Source organism: Mastigoproctus giganteus, chromosome 10, assembly GCF_048544385.1.
Source record: "Mastigoproctus giganteus isolate SK-2022 chromosome 10, ASM4854438v1, whole genome shotgun sequence".
NCBI lineage: Eukaryota > Metazoa > Arthropoda > Arachnida > Uropygi > Thelyphonidae > Mastigoproctus > Mastigoproctus giganteus.
The window spans coordinates 44,480,754-44,496,381 of NC_143584.1; the positions used below are offsets into that span (position 1 = coordinate 44,480,754).

At 43.0% G+C, this 15,628-nt stretch overlaps 1 protein-coding gene across 2 annotated transcripts in view; it reads right to left on the reverse strand.

The window, feature by feature from the left end:
* Window positions 1–15,628, reverse strand: part of LOC150079006 (cytokine receptor-like) — a 453,754-nt gene that overhangs the window by 111,928 nt on the left and 326,198 nt on the right. The window lies entirely within an intron of this gene.

A 15,628-nucleotide genomic window follows, 5' to 3' on the forward strand; every position in this document is an offset into this window, starting at 1 on the left:
GTGTTAGAGTGGCTGGGAATAGGAATAGGTGCATGTATACTTGCATGTATACCAATGCTAGAAGTATAGTAAATAAATTTGATGAATTTGAAGTGTTGGTCAAGACATCAAAGGCGGATACTGTTGGGATATCAGAGACGTGGTGTCACACAGATATAAGGAATGCTGAACTGGAATTTGGGGAGTACAATGTGTACAGAAAGGATAGACAGGATAGGAAGGGAGGAGGTGTTATGCTGTTAATAAAGAAAAACATAAAATCAAGAGAAGTGCATCCAGTTGATATAGATGAACAGTGCACTGTTGAGTCAGTTTGGTGTGACATAAGCACTGCGAAAGCAAAAATTAGAGTAGGAGTGTGCTATAGGTCTAATGACTCGAATGAGTACAATGAACAATTGTACAGAGAAATAGAGTGGGCTAGTAAATCGGAATGTCTTATAATGGGAGATTTTAACTTCCCAGATATTGACTGGAACTTGTGGGTTGGGCACTCACACACTAGTGAGAATTTTGTGGATTTATTGGATGATTGTTTTCTGCAGCAGCATGTTCGAGAGGCAACCAGAAAAAGCAATACTCTTGATCTGGTTATCAGCAGTGATCATTCATGTATTAGGAATTTGCAGATAAAAGAACCACTAGGTGGCAGTGATCACAGTGTACTGACGTGGGATTTACTTAAAGATTTAATTACCATCAGGGGTAAAGGAAAGGGTTTTTGCTTCCGTAAAGGCGAGTACAGTGGTCTCCGACAGTTTTTGAATTCTGTACAGTGGGATCAACTGACGATGTTACCAACAGTAAATTCTAAGTGGGAAGCATTCAAGGAATTAATCGTGGAAGCTACTAAAAGTTTCATACCTATTAAGAAATATTGTTCAAGGTTTAGGCCTAAATGGTTATCAAATGAACTAATGAGACTCGTAACAGAGAAGAAAAATGCATGGGATGCATATAAATTATCAAGCGACTCAGAAGCCTATGGCAGATATAAGTTAATCTGTAATCAGGTCACAAAGGAGGTTCGGCAGGCGAAGGCAGATTACGAGAAATCCTTGGCAAAAGATGCTAAGAAAAACAGCAAGGATTTCTTTACTTATATAAACTCTAAAAGGAAGGGGATGAATCTGATTGGTCCACTTGACATCGATGGTTCGACTGTTGATGATCCTGCTCAGATAGCAAACAAACTGAATGAGTATTTTGCATCTACATTCACACGTGAGGAATCATTAAGGTTTGAAAATGGCAGAAGATTATCAAATTGTAGCAGGGTGCTTAATGATCTTGTAATAACTGAGAGCAAAGTGGAAGAGAAATTGTTGAAGTTAAACGTAAGAAAAGCACCTGGGGTGGATGGGATCTATCCAGTTATATTAAAGGAGGCGGCAAAGCAAATAAGCAAACCCTTAGCCATAATTATGAGAGCATCCTTGGACTCAGGGGAGGTTCCCACGAACTGGAGATGTGCAAATGTATCCCCAATTCACAAAGGGGGATCGAAGGGTGACAGGAGTAATTACAGACCAGTTAGTTTAACTTCTGTTCCGGGTAAAATAATGGAGTCGCTGGTTAAAGATGCATTGCAGGATCATCTAGACAAGACTGCAGCAATAATTCAGACACAGCATGGGTTTGTTAAGGGAAAGTCTTGTATGACAAATTTGATAGGATATTATGATGTGGTTACAAAGGAACTGGATGCAAAAAATAATTTTGATATCATATATTTGGATTTCAGGAAAGCTTTTGACACTGTTGCGCATGGAAGACTATTGTACAAATTGGAGCAGAATGGTATTAAGGGTAAGTTGCTACAATGGATAAAAGGATGGTTTGTTTGTTTGTTTGGTTTTATTGGCGCATTAGCTACTAAGGCTATAATGCGCCAAACTAAGGTCATATATAAAAATTTCAATTTTCACTGAACTAATTACTTAGGCCAGCATGTCAGTATATAAAATAACAAAGGTATAAAATGTAGAAAAGATAAATTAATAAGGAAATAACAGTAACATGTAAAGATTAAATACAAGTAAAAACAAAACCTTTATTGATTTAAAATAACTAAAAATAGCAGACACATGGTCATTGTTGGATAACATCTGACTGAGTGTATACAGCTCAGTCAGATGATTAAAGACGCTAGAACAGATATTGCTAAAATCTGGACAGTTGATTAAAAGGTGTCTAATTGATAAAATTGTGCCACAAGACTCACACATAGGAGGGTCATCAGCCCTCAGCAGAAAAGAATGTGTCAAATGACTATGTCCTATGCGGGTCCGGGCAAGAACAACTTCCTCCTTACGATTCCTGCGCAGACTAGACTGCCACGGTTCAATAACAGGCTTTATACAATATAATTTATTTGCAGTCTGTCTATTCCATGAATCCTGCCATTGGGAATATATCTTTTGGTGTATTATTTGCCTGTAGTCTGTATAGGGGACTGACAGGCAGCAGTTATTATTGGGAATTGCTGATTTGGCTGCGGCGTCAGCAAAATCATTTCCCCTAATCCCAATGTGGCTGGGAATCCAGCAGAAGCGGATATCACATTCACGTCCGAGGAGGAAGTGAATCTTCTGCTGAATACTAGACAGAACTGGATGAGGATTATATCTCACAGATATTAAAGCCTGTAACACGCTGTGAGAATCGGAATATAAAATGAACCGTTGGTATTGGCATTCACTAATGTGATCCAAGGCTAACTCTATAGCATGCAGCTCTGCAGTAAATATACTGCATTCAGAGGGAATCTGCTCCGATGTAGTGCTGTCTGTAAAGACAGCAGCAGATCCCATATATGATTCCGACATTCGAACCGTCTGTGTAAACTGGCGCGAAGTCGGAATGTTCAGCTCGGTGTGCTGAATAAAGCTGCAGGTAGACAGACGATGGAGTGTCCGACTTTCCCCAATTTCTAAGGGACATGTCACATGTTGGTACATGAGCATGCCAGGGTGGAAGAGGTTGCTTTGGTGTTTGGGCAACCTTGTCTACCTTAATATTAAGTTCTTTGAGTAGCTCTTGGATACAAATACCAAAAGCACGATTGGCAGTCTTACGGGTGGTGTACAAATTTTCCCATCGTTGCTCAAAAACAAATGGCCACGTAGGATGGTCTGGCAGGGATTTCAATTTTAAGGCGTACTTTAGAGACAACTGCTTACGTCGAAGTGATAACGGTGGTTTGTTTGCTTTGACGTATAAGCTCTGGATAGGAGATGTTCGAAATGCTCCAATAGCGATACGGAGAGCCTGATGATGGACAGGATCCAGCCATCGAAGTACACTGTCTCTGGCCGAATTGTATACCAGGGACCCGTAATCTAGTCTGGATCGTACAAGTGCACGATAGATGCGTAGTAGGGTGCATCGATCCGCACCCCAAGATGTTGAGGAAAGAGAGCGCAGAATATTCAGCCCTCTTGTGCACTTTGTGCGGAGTTGACGGATGTGATCCAGAAAGGTCAGCTTTTTATCGAATACGAGTCCCAAGAATTTTGTGTTCGCTGCTACTGGAATTGCATTTTGTCCGAGCTTTAATTCAGGTTCAGGATGAAGATTATGCTTACGACAAAAGTGTACGCAAACAGTCTTCTCTGGTGAGAACCGGAAGCCATTAGCAAGAGCCCAGGAGTTGAGGCGATCAATAGCTTTTTGCAGTTGTCTTTCAATAACCTTCATGTTGCATGACTGACAAAATATGCTAAAGTCATCAACATAGAGGGCACTGTTTACAGTTGGAGGAAGTTGTTATGTGATGGAATTTACTTTGATGGCAAAAAAGCGTGACACTTAATACTGATCCTTGTGGTACTCCCTCCTCTTGACTGAAGGAACGAGAGAGTGAGGATCCCACACGAACTTGGAAAGATCGATTGGCTAAAACGTTTTTAATAAAAATGGGGAGTTGCCCCCTAAGGCTAAGGCTATGCAGATCTTTTAAGATGCCAAATCTCCAAGTTCTGTCATACGCTTTCTTCATGTCAAAGAACACCGACACCAGGTGTTCGCGTTTACGGAAAGCATCCCGGATGGATGCTTCCAGTCTAATAAGATGGTCCAAAGTGGACCGATTCCTTCGGAAGCCGCACTGGATTTTGGAGAGAAGGTTGTTTGATTCTAAGTACCATATGAAACGGGAATTAACCATTCTCTCCAGGGTTTTGCACAGACAGCTAGTCAGAGCAATAGGACGATAATTGGTGGTTACTTTTGGATCCTTTCCTGGCTTAGGAAAGGCAAGAACGATTGCCTTTCGCCAGGAGTCCGGAAACTGCCCTTCAGTAAAGATTCTGTTATACAGAAGGAGCAGACAATCCATAGATTTTGATGAAAGATGTTTAATCATTTCATAATGGATGCCATCTGGTCCAACGGTACTTGCTTTGGAAAGAGCTATGGCTCTTTTCAGTTCCAGAATAGTGAAATCCCCGTTGTAGGGATAAATGCTCTTAGATTTAAAGTTAAGTGCCTGTTTTTCGATTTTATATTTCAGGACCAGGAACTCTGGGGAATACGAAGATGTTGCAGAGATGTTACAGAATGTTTCCCCAAGAGAATTGGCTATTGCAGTTGGATCTGCAATAGCGCATCTATTATAATCTAGGATTGCAGAAGGGTGGGATGTATATTTTCCCTTCATTTTCCGGATTTTATCCCAGACTACCTTAGAATTGGTAGCCTGGTTAATAGATGAGGTAAAACGGATCCAAGATTCCTTTTGACTCTGACGACAGATATATCGTGCTTTGGCTCGTGCACGTTTAAAGGCTATAAGGTTGGTCGTGGTAGGATATCGGCGGAATATCCCCCACGCTTTGTTTTGAGCCTTTTTTGCTGCTGTGCATTGTGAATTCCACCAAGGTTTGGGAAATGATGGAAACCGGGCAGATGTTTTTGGAACAGCATTCGCAGCTGCTTGGACAATATTTTCTGTGATGTACTTAACTGCATCATTGATAGGCTCTTGACTGACCGTGCTAAGATCAAAATTTGCCTGATGTTGGAAGGCAGTCCAGTCAGCCTGATCAATCTTCCACCTTGGTAACCTGAAGGGAAGACATGGTCTCCCACTGTGTAACGAGGTTATCACAGGGAAGTGATCACTTCCGTATGGATTCTCCTCCACTTCCAAAGTGAGTGAAGGGAGTAGAGAAGGGGAGCAGATAGAGAGATCAATGGCAGAAAAAGTACGGGTAGGCATGTGGAAGAAGGTGTTTGTTCCAGTATTTAGAAGGGAAAGGTCATTGTCATTGAGCATACGCTCTATGACTCGTCCCCTTCCGTTGATGTTAGCACTACCTCACAGGGTGTTATGTCCGTTAAAATCCCCGAGAAGTAAGAAAGGGGGAGGCAGCTGAGTTAGAAGATCATCAAGGTCTGCCTGGGAGATGTCAGTCCCAGGTGGCAAATAAATGGAACACACAGTTAATAAAAATCCCACTGAAAGGCGAATTGCAACAGCCTCTATGCTGGCTGTTATTAGCAAGGGCTGCATTGGGGTCTGGTTACCCACAAGGATAGCCACTCCCCCATGTACAGAGCCATCCGCAATTCTATCCTTTCGAAAAACTGTGATGTTGTGCATGGTGGGATCATCATTTGCCTTTAAATGTCTCCTGCAAGCAAAAGCAAACTGGCTCGTGCTTTTGCAGGAGGGCCTTGATGTCATCAATATTTCGCAGGAATCCACGACAATTCCATTGTAGGAATTTAGCCATTATTTTGGCTTGGTGGGTCCATCAGGCGGCTTCCGAGGTGCTGAGGGCTTACTTTTATCAGTCTTGGATTTGTCTTTTTTGGGGAAGAATGGACGCTGTCCCGTGTCCATTTCCTCCTCCGCAAAGAGTTTCAAGAATGAATCTTCAGGTACCTCCTTCTGCTCGACATCCATCTTTTCTTGGGTACTAGGGGGGGACTTCCTCTTTCTTATTCTTTTCTTTCATAATTACCTTTGTTACTTGTGGAGCATTAGGAGGTACCGATATAGGAGTGGCAGCTGATTGGTCCTTTTGTGCAGGTTTTTGAGAACTTAAGAGATACCGCGCGATGGGAGTGAAAGACTCCTTTGGAGGAATGGTCATGTCCGTCTGAGTTCCGACGGAACATCTCCCTGCTACCTTCTGGGCGTAGGTAGGTTTGTTGATATTCAGAGGTTTGACCGATTTCCTTGCCTCCTGGTATGATATATTTAGCTCTGCCTTCAGCCGTTGAATTTCTTTTTCTTCTTTCCACCTCTGGCATGCTCGTGAATAGGCCGGGTGTTCGCCTTCACAGTTAATACAGGTGGGTTTTGCGGCTGAACATGCTGTTGTTTCGTGGTCCTTTGCACCGCATCGAGCGCATGCAAGGCCTCCACGGCAGACTATTTGAGAATGTCCATACTTCTGGCATTTAAAGCATGGTAAAGGGTTCGGAACGTATGGATGCACTGAACAGTTGATGTATCCAGCTTTAATCTCATCAGGAGGTTTAGGAGAGTTAAAAGTCAGGATAACGCTCCTGGTTTTAACAATTTTTCCATCCCTTCGCGCAGTAATTCTCTTGACGGCAATAACTCCCTGGGGTTTTAATTCGGAGCAGATTTCCTCCTCGGTTACGTCGAGAAGGTCCCACTCCGAAATGACACCTCTGGATGAATTGAGTGTTCTGTGTGGTGTCATTGTTATAGGTATTCCTCCGATTGATGTTGTTCGGAGTAGATGTTCAGATTGCCTGTCATTTTTAGTTTCAATTAAGAGGTCTCCAGAACGGAGCCTCTTAACTGATTTGGGAGAACCTGCTAACCCATCTAACCCTTTTTGAATAACAAAGGGCGACATTTTACCAATCGGTTTTTCACCGGTGGAGTGTATGATTAGGAACCTTGGAACAGGCCCTGATGGTACTTCAGTTCGCTGTCTCTTTGTAGCAATAATGCTATCTGACTCTCCGTCATTATTTTCAGATAGGGACCGGGTTGGGGCCCCTGAAGGAATATATTTATCAGGATTCATGAAGTTTTGAAGTGGTTCAGTGCCCAGGCTCCCCACCCACCACGGAGCCCAAAGGGACGCCCACTACCCGGCATGCAATAAATGCGCTCGGGAGTGGAACACCAGGGCTACCCAGACACAATACCCGCACCGCCGTCAGCCTGAATCCTGTCCCTCGGACCATGAGGGTAGGGGCGTGGCATTGACACGGTTGACCCTCGCAGGCGAGCCTACTAGCCGATTGATCCTAGCCGGGCCTTCCAGGACCACCCGTCTTGTTGAAGCAGGGGCCAAAGTCGTGTATTGAAGCTGGGCCCCTCAACCACCAGGATCCCCCTTTCCGAATTTCCACGGGTCGCAGCGCACGGCAAACACGCCGGATTCCATTGATGTAAGCCTGGAACCTGGGCTGTGGGCGTTGGATCCCAGTGATGCTAGTCTTGAAGTCCAGCAGCGTCACTGGGAGGTCCCCTCACCACGTACAGGTGCCCACGTCGAGGGGTAAAAGGATGGTTAAGTGCAAGAAGAGAGAGGGTGGTAATCAATGGGTGCTGCTCTTCTTGGACTAATGTTATTACTGGTGTCCCACAGGGTTCGGTGTTAGGTCCACTGTTGTTTTGTATATTTATCAATGATATTGATGAAGGTATATGACGAAGTTTGCAGATGATACAAAGGTTGGCAGGGTTGTTAATGACAGTAATGGCAATGTGCTACTGCAACAGGATCTTGATAATTTGGCAGATGGGCTAAGAAGTGGCAACTGAAGTTTAACCTTGACAAATGCAAAGTACTGCATATGGGTAGAAGTAACCCCAGAGAAACGTACCAACTGTGTGGTACTACACTTAAGGTGGTAGAAAATGAAAAAGACCTGGGAGTAATTGTGCAGTCAGATATGAAGTTCTCTGAGCAATGCAGACAGGCTGCCAGGCCAGGTCATGGGGTTTTGTTAATGATATATAGGAATTTTGCTAGCAGGGAGGTGATTATCCCTCTGTATAAGGAATGGTCAGGCCACGCCTTGAGTACTGCGTACAGGTCTGGAGGCCTCATTTTAGGAAGGATGTAGATTTACTTGAGCGTGTACGGAGAAGGGCAACAAGATTGGTGAGGGGAATGAAGGGATCCTCTTACCAAGAGAGGCTTAAGTTCTGCAAATTGCAGTGGCTGGAGACTAGGCACCTGCGCGGTGATCTGATTGAGGTATATAAGGCCTTGAAGGTTGAGCACGCTGAATTCTGATGGGATCCTTCCACTTGTTCAGATTACGAACCTAAGGGGGCATAAATTCAAATTAAGAAAAGACAGAGGTAGAATAGATGTGCGGAAATTTGCCTTTAGCCAGTGGGTGGTTAATTGCTGGAACAAACTTCCATCTGTCGTTGTGGAAGTTGATAGGTTGAATAAATTTAAGGAGGAACTGGACAAGCATTTGGAGGGAATGGTGCGATTTTTTTTTTTTTTTTGGCTGATGCTGCATAAGCTCATACATTTGCTTTCTTGCATCACATGCCACTACTACTACTACTACAAACTCCTGATTTTCATTAACATATGGTGATTCTTTTGAGAGGTATTCTGCACTGCTCTAATTGAGCTGAGAGAGTCAATGTAAACTGTATATTTTGCAGATGGATGTAGAGTCAAATTTTCTAGAGCTAATTGTATTGCGTACAGTTCTGCTGAAAAGTTGCTATACTCAGGTGGAAGAGAAGCTGATATGATAGCAGAGGGAAACACTGCTGCTGCTCCAACAGTTGAAGGAGATTTGGAACCATCCATATTTATCGGCAAGAAGTCAGCATAGATTTGAATATGGCTAGCATGGAGTTGTTGCACAGTCAGTGCCGGTAGATGATTCCCTATTCTAGAAAATAGGTATCAGAGGTCAGTTGAGGAAAGGTGGTCCATGGTGAATGAGAGTAATTCTTTATCTGTTGTCTATTGTGGAGAGGAACATTCCAGTTCTGCGATATTTCAAGGAGCCGTAGCCCAGCCGGTTGGATTTTACTTGGTTTATTTCTATAGAGATTAACTAGTGGTTGATTAAAAAGGTATGGCTGAATAGGATGCAAAGGGCAAGTCTGTATTTTGGCTGCATATTTAAGTAGTAACATTTTTCTACGAAGATGCAAAGGGGGCTCATTAGCTTCAATGTATAGACTCTGAGTTGGAGATGTCCTGTATGCGCCAATTGCAATCCGCAGTGCATTATGTTGAATAAGATCCAGCCAGCGTAGCACACTCCTTCGGGCAGAATCATAAACTGGAGCACCATAATCTAAACTATCTAATCAGTGCTCTATATAAGAGCAGCAAAGTTGTACGATCTGCTCACCAAGAAGTTAAAAAGATCAACATGTTCTTAGCATGTTGATCTTTTTAAGATAGGCAGTACATATTAATTTAACATGCTCAAAGAAGTTGAGCTTACTGTCCAGGATTAGTCCCAAGAATTTCATATAGCTGGCAATTGGAATGGTGGAATTTGAAGTCCGAAGTTCAGGATCTGTATGCAATTTGCGTTGACTACAAAAGTGGATCGCAACTGTTTTCTGTTGGGCAAGACGATATCCATTGAGATCAGCCCACTTTTGTACTTTATTGAGGGACATCTGCAATTGCCTTTCGATAGATCTCTTAGCCGACCGGGCTAGCCGAGTGGGTAAAGTACCTGCCCGGCAACCCAAAGGTCGCGGGTTCGATTCCCGCCTCGGGCTTGGATCAAAGTACTGCAAAAACCTTGGGAGGTGCAATATGGCCACAGAAGCCGATGCGCCAACAACTACCAAATCAAAAAAAAAAAAAAAATCGATAGATCTCATGTTCTGAGAATGGCAAGAAATAAAGAAATCATCAGCGTAAAGGTAAGCCTCTACAGAATTTGGGAGTTCTTTTGTAATGGAATCAATTCTAAGGGCAAACAGGGTTGCACTTAAAATTGATCCTTGCAGTACTCCTTCTTCCTGCAAGAATGTAGCAGAAAGGGAATTTTGATATTTGACCTGGAAAGATCAGCTCTTGAGGAAGTTCCTAATAAATATGGGCAGGTTGCCTCGTAGACCAAGATTATACAGGGTGTTTCAGTTAAACGTTTCAGAACTTCTAAGAGGGGTAGGGCACATCCTGACAACTCGAAATCATATAGCAATGTGGGGTCAGAAATGCTTTCCTGAAGTGGTGTTGTACACAGAAGCACCATAAAGAAAAGAGACCGTAAGTGAGAAATCGTTTTAATAATACATGAAAAGAAGCAAAAGGTACGTGGATTAAAGTAAGTGTTCGAAGTTTCTTCCACGGGATACAATGCACGCCTCACATCTCTGACGCATGGACATCCGAACATTCTGGAATACTCCAGGCGAATTTCCATTGAGAGACGATATCCATTGAGATCAGCCCACTTTTGTACTTTATTGAGGGACATCTGCAATTGCCTTTCGATAGATCTCTTAGCCGACCGGGCTAGCCGAGTGGGTAAAGTACCTGCCCGGCAACCGTTTCAGAACTTCTAAGAGGGGTAGGGCACATCCTGACAACTCGAAATCATATAGCAATGTGGGGTCAGAAATGCTTTCCTGAAGTGGTGTTGTACACAGAAGCACCATAAAGAAAAGAGACCGTAAGTGAGAAATCGTTTTAATAATACATGAAAAGAAGCAAAAGGTACGTGGATTAAAGTAAGTGTTCGAAGTTTCTTCCACGGGATACAATGCACGCCTCACATCTCTGACGCATGGACATCCGAACATTCTGGAATACTCCAGGCGAATTTCGAATTTCTTGAACAAGAACGCCAAGTTAGTAGGATGGATGATTACACGAACGCAGAGTTAGCCGATATGCATTTGGCGTACGGGGCTGCAAATTGTAGTGGGCCAGCCGCACAGCGTTTTTGTACGCAGAACGATATCCGACAAGGCGTATTACCAGTCATAATTTCTTTGCAAGACTGCACCAGAGGTTAGCTGAGAGAGGTTCATTTGAAAGAGCTGACAGGGACAGGGTAAGAACAGCACGGACTCCAGCCGTCGAACAGAATGTGCTGCAGCATGTACAGGGGAATCCAAGAACGAGTACACGAAGTCTAGCAAACGCAGTCGGGGTTTCCCATTGCAGCGTCTGGAGGATTCTCCGGGAACAAGACATGCATCCGTTTCACGTGCAGCGTGTCCAGACACAGCAACCGGAGGATTATGCACTTCGTATTGCTTTCGCACAGTGGTACCTTGGAAAATGTGCTACAAATCCCCTTTTTCCTGATGAAGTGTTGTTTTCCGATGAGGCATCCTTCAAAAGGGAAGGAATTTTCAATACGCATAACGACCATATCTGGGCGGTCGAGAACCCGCATGCAATACGACGTCGTGCAGCACAGATTCGATTTTCGGTCAATGTATGGGCCGGTATTATGGGAGATCACCTCATCGGACCTTACCTGTTACCGTGTCGTCTAACCGGACCTATCTACTTGACCTTTCTGCAGAAAGTATTGCCACAACTTTTGAGAGATGAACAGATTTCTGCATCGACGCAACAGACAATGTGGTTCCAACACGATGGAGCCCCTGCCCATTATAGCGGAGACGTTCATAACTACCTGGATGTCACATTTGGTCAACAGTGGATCGGACGTGGTGGTCCCGTGCATTGGCCTGCTCGGTCACCCGACCTATCATGTCTTGATTTTTATTTCTGGGGTCATATGAAATCGCTAGTTTATGACACCCCTGTTGACAATGCTGAGGAGCTGGTTGCAAGAATCGCAGTAGCTGCCGAAGAAATTCGAAATTCGCCTGGAGTATTCCAGAATGTTCGGATGTCCATGCGTCGGAGATGTGAGGCGTGCATTGTAGCCCATGGAAGGAACTTCAAACACTTACTTTAATCCATGTACCTTTTGCTTCTTTTCATGTATTATTAAAACGATTTCTCACTTACGGTCTCTTTTCTTTATGGTGCTTCTGTGTACAACACCGCTTCAGGAAAGCATTTCCGACCCCACATTGCTATATGATTTCGAGTTGTCAGGATGTACCCTACCCCTCTTAGAAGTTCTGAAATGTTTAACTGAAACACCCTGTATAGGTCACTGAGAATGCCATACCACCAGGTGGTATCAAATGCCTTCTCTATATCAATGGAGACCATGACAAGATGTTCGTTTTTCATAAAGGCACTGCGAATTTCAGATTCCACCTTGATCATCAGATCTAGGAAGGACCTGTTTTTGCAAAAGCCATGTTTACAATTAACTCAGTAGATGTTGAGTTTCAATGATCCAGGTGAGTCGATTGTGGATCATTTTTTCAATCAACAATTTTACCTAGGCAACTTGACAAAGATATTGGTCTGTAACTATTAGGACTGGAGAGATCTTTTCCAGGTTTCAAAAACGCCAAAACTGTAGCATGGTGCCAAGAGGTTGGATAAATATTTTCCAGGAAGATCCGGTTAAAAAAAAACCAGAAGCAGTTTAAGTTTTTGTCATCAAGATGCTGCAGCATGACATAATATATGCCATCTGGCCCAGAGGCACTGTTTCGTGTTGTTCTGATGGCCTGTAGAAGTTCACAATATTGCAGAGGCTGATTATAGGGAAGCGATAGTGAGGTTTGAAAGTTGATAGGTCTCTGTTCGGTGACGGCCTTAATTTTCTGGAATTTTGGAGTGCAGTTTGATGCAGCCGATATTTGAGCAAAGGTTTTGTCCAAGGCATTGGCTATGTCTAGAGGAGCAGAGAGTTCTTGTCCATTGCAGGAGAGAATTGGATAAGGAACAGTTGGAAACTTCCCAGAAAGCTACCTAATTTTTTTCCATATTAGTCTGGAGTCAGTGTTTCTATTGATAGTTGATGCGAACCTAGTCCAAGAATCTTTCTTGGCCTGCTTTTGAATGTAACGCGCCTTTGCCCTTAGTTTCTTGTAGCTAATTAGATTAGCTGTGGTTGGAGATCGACGAAATAAATTAAATGCTTTATTTTTTTCCTTCTTTGCTTTTGTGCACTCTTCGTTTGACCAATAGTTGAAATGCCATCGGGAAGGGGGATTTGATAATGGAGTTGAGTACTTAGCTGCAACTAAAAGACGGGATGTAATATAATCTGTAACTTTATCTATGGGCTGTAGTTGAATAGTTTTTTTGTCAAGAGTGATTGCTGACTGAAATTTGGCCCAACTGGCTTCAGAGAATTTCCATTTCCTGCAGAGCTGTTGTAATGGTGGTTGTGTAGTCAACAGATTACAAACAATTGGAAAATAAATGATCACTGCCCATGGGATCATCCAGAGCAGACCAGTGCATGACTGAAAACAGTATCGGGGAGCAAATCGATAGGTCAATTGCGGAAGTCTGTCCAGTAGGTAACTGTATATGGGTGTCCGAGCCACTATTAAGAAGAGTGAGGTTTTGTTTTTCTAGTAAAGTTTCAATCATTAGGCCGCGTCTGTCTAATTTAGATGATCCCCATAGAGGATGGTGGCCACTGAAATCCCCTAGCAAGCAGACAGGGGAGTGTAGCTGTCTTAAAAGTTCTTCAAGGTCACTGTAAGAGATAGTATGATTTGGTGCGAGATAAATTTAGACAATTGTTAACGTGATCTGAGTAATCAGATGCACAGCAACGGCTTCGATTTGGGGGTTCGAAGAGCGATTTGTCTAGCCGGAATCTTTGAGCTAATCAAGAGGGCTACACCACCACAAGCAGAATCAGATGTATTCCGATCTCTTCTATAGATTGAATAGTTTTTTATGGAAACGGAGATTTGAGGAGTTAAATAAGTTTCTTGAAGGCAGAAACCAACTGAAGAGTAGTGGTTCATTAAGTTTTGAATGTCGTCGATGTTGCCACGGAAGCCTCTGCAATTCCACTGCAAAATGTAAGGCATTACTTGAATTTAGAAGAAGAAGCTGTACCTGATGTGGCTGTCTTATGGCTTCAGGCTTTGGTTTATCTCTTTTTGGAAGGGCGACCGGTGTCCATCTCTTCTTCTGCAAATATTTCCAGAATCGGATCTTTCTGTTTGGATGGGTACTCTGCCTCCATCGATGTGTCCTGAATAATCTTTTTTGAAGTCGAACTATCATTATTTGTAGTAGTGGCATTCACTGGCGGAGATTGAGATTTTGCTGGTATTGTGAGAGGCGTATTATTTGCTTGGTCTGAGTGCTTAACGGCACTGGACTGTTGCTGAGAGAGGACAGCCCGAGCCCAATCAGAGATTGAAGTGTTTGAAGGAACGGTAACATCGGTTTGTGTGGCAATGGTTTGATTTTTTTTGCAATATTGGCATAGGTACGGTTAGGTATACTGGGTGCAATTAATTTTCTTGCCTCCTGATAACTAACTCTGTTTTCAACTTTATATTTCACAATAATTCTTTTCTCCGTTTTCCACCCCTCACATCTTAGAGTAGGCAGAATGGTTGCCTTTGCAGTTGGGATATATCATTTCTTTTGCCGAACAATCAATTTGAATGTGATCGGAGGATCCACAGTTGGGACAAACTGGGTTCCCTCTGCATGTTGTTTGAGAGTGGCCATACTTTTGGCATTTATAACATCTCAACAGATTGGGTATGAAAGGACGAGTGCTGCAAAGTAGATATCCAGCTTTTACTGATGAGGGTAGGCTTGGACTGTTAAAGGTGAGAATGATATTTCTGGTAGGTGCGAGAATATTGTCTCTTTTGATCATAATTCTTTTTACAGCAATTACATTTTGTTCCTGATGCTCTTCTTTAATTTCTTCCTCCATCACATTCATCAGGTATCAACTAGATATTACACCCTTTGATGTATTTAGGGTTGCATGTGGAGTTACTTTCACTGGAATACCAGTGAAAGTTGTCTTTTTTAGTAATTTTTCAGAGTGCCTGCAATTTATAATTTCAATAAGTAAGTCCCCTGATTGCAGTCTCTTAACCGTCTTGGGAGACCCTGCAATACTTTCCAGGTGTTTTTGGATTAGAAAAGGGGATAGCTTACTGAGAGGCTGTTCAGATAGCGAGTGCATAATTAAGAATGCAGGTAAGACTGTCGCCGAGGGATTGGTTTTCAACCTCTTTGCTTGCGACGAATCATGGTAATTTTCTGTGTTTGGCTGACAGTTTGATGGCTCTAAAGTTGGAAACATTTTTTTCCATGTTGGCTCCTCTTAGCCCCTGGCAGATGAACTTTTCTGCCAAGGTTACCGGCCCCGCCACAGGGGGGCAGGAGCAGTGCCTGGTGTGACCAAGCGAAAAGTAGTAAGTGGTTAGTAGTAAACTAGAAGAAATAAAGAAAGGTGCCTTTCCTTTCTTGCTCTGTACAAGTGTTTTTGTAACAAGAGCTGTTTTTAAATGAATAAATTTATTAACATCAAGAACGTAAAATAACTATAAATCACTTTTGGGAAATCGAAGTGATAGAACAGAGAAATCGCTTGGCACTGGGGCCATATAAGTTTACTTCTTATGCAATACTCTCTCTCTCTCTCTCTCTCTCCCCCCCCCCCAAGATATCTACAAAGCATTCCCTAATGATCAATAAAAAAAAAACACTTTTAACTTGGGACCCAGTGCTGTGCATGTCCGACTTTTCTATGACCACAGACTGCAGTTAAAATATGTTGTCATAAAACTACCACTACTGCA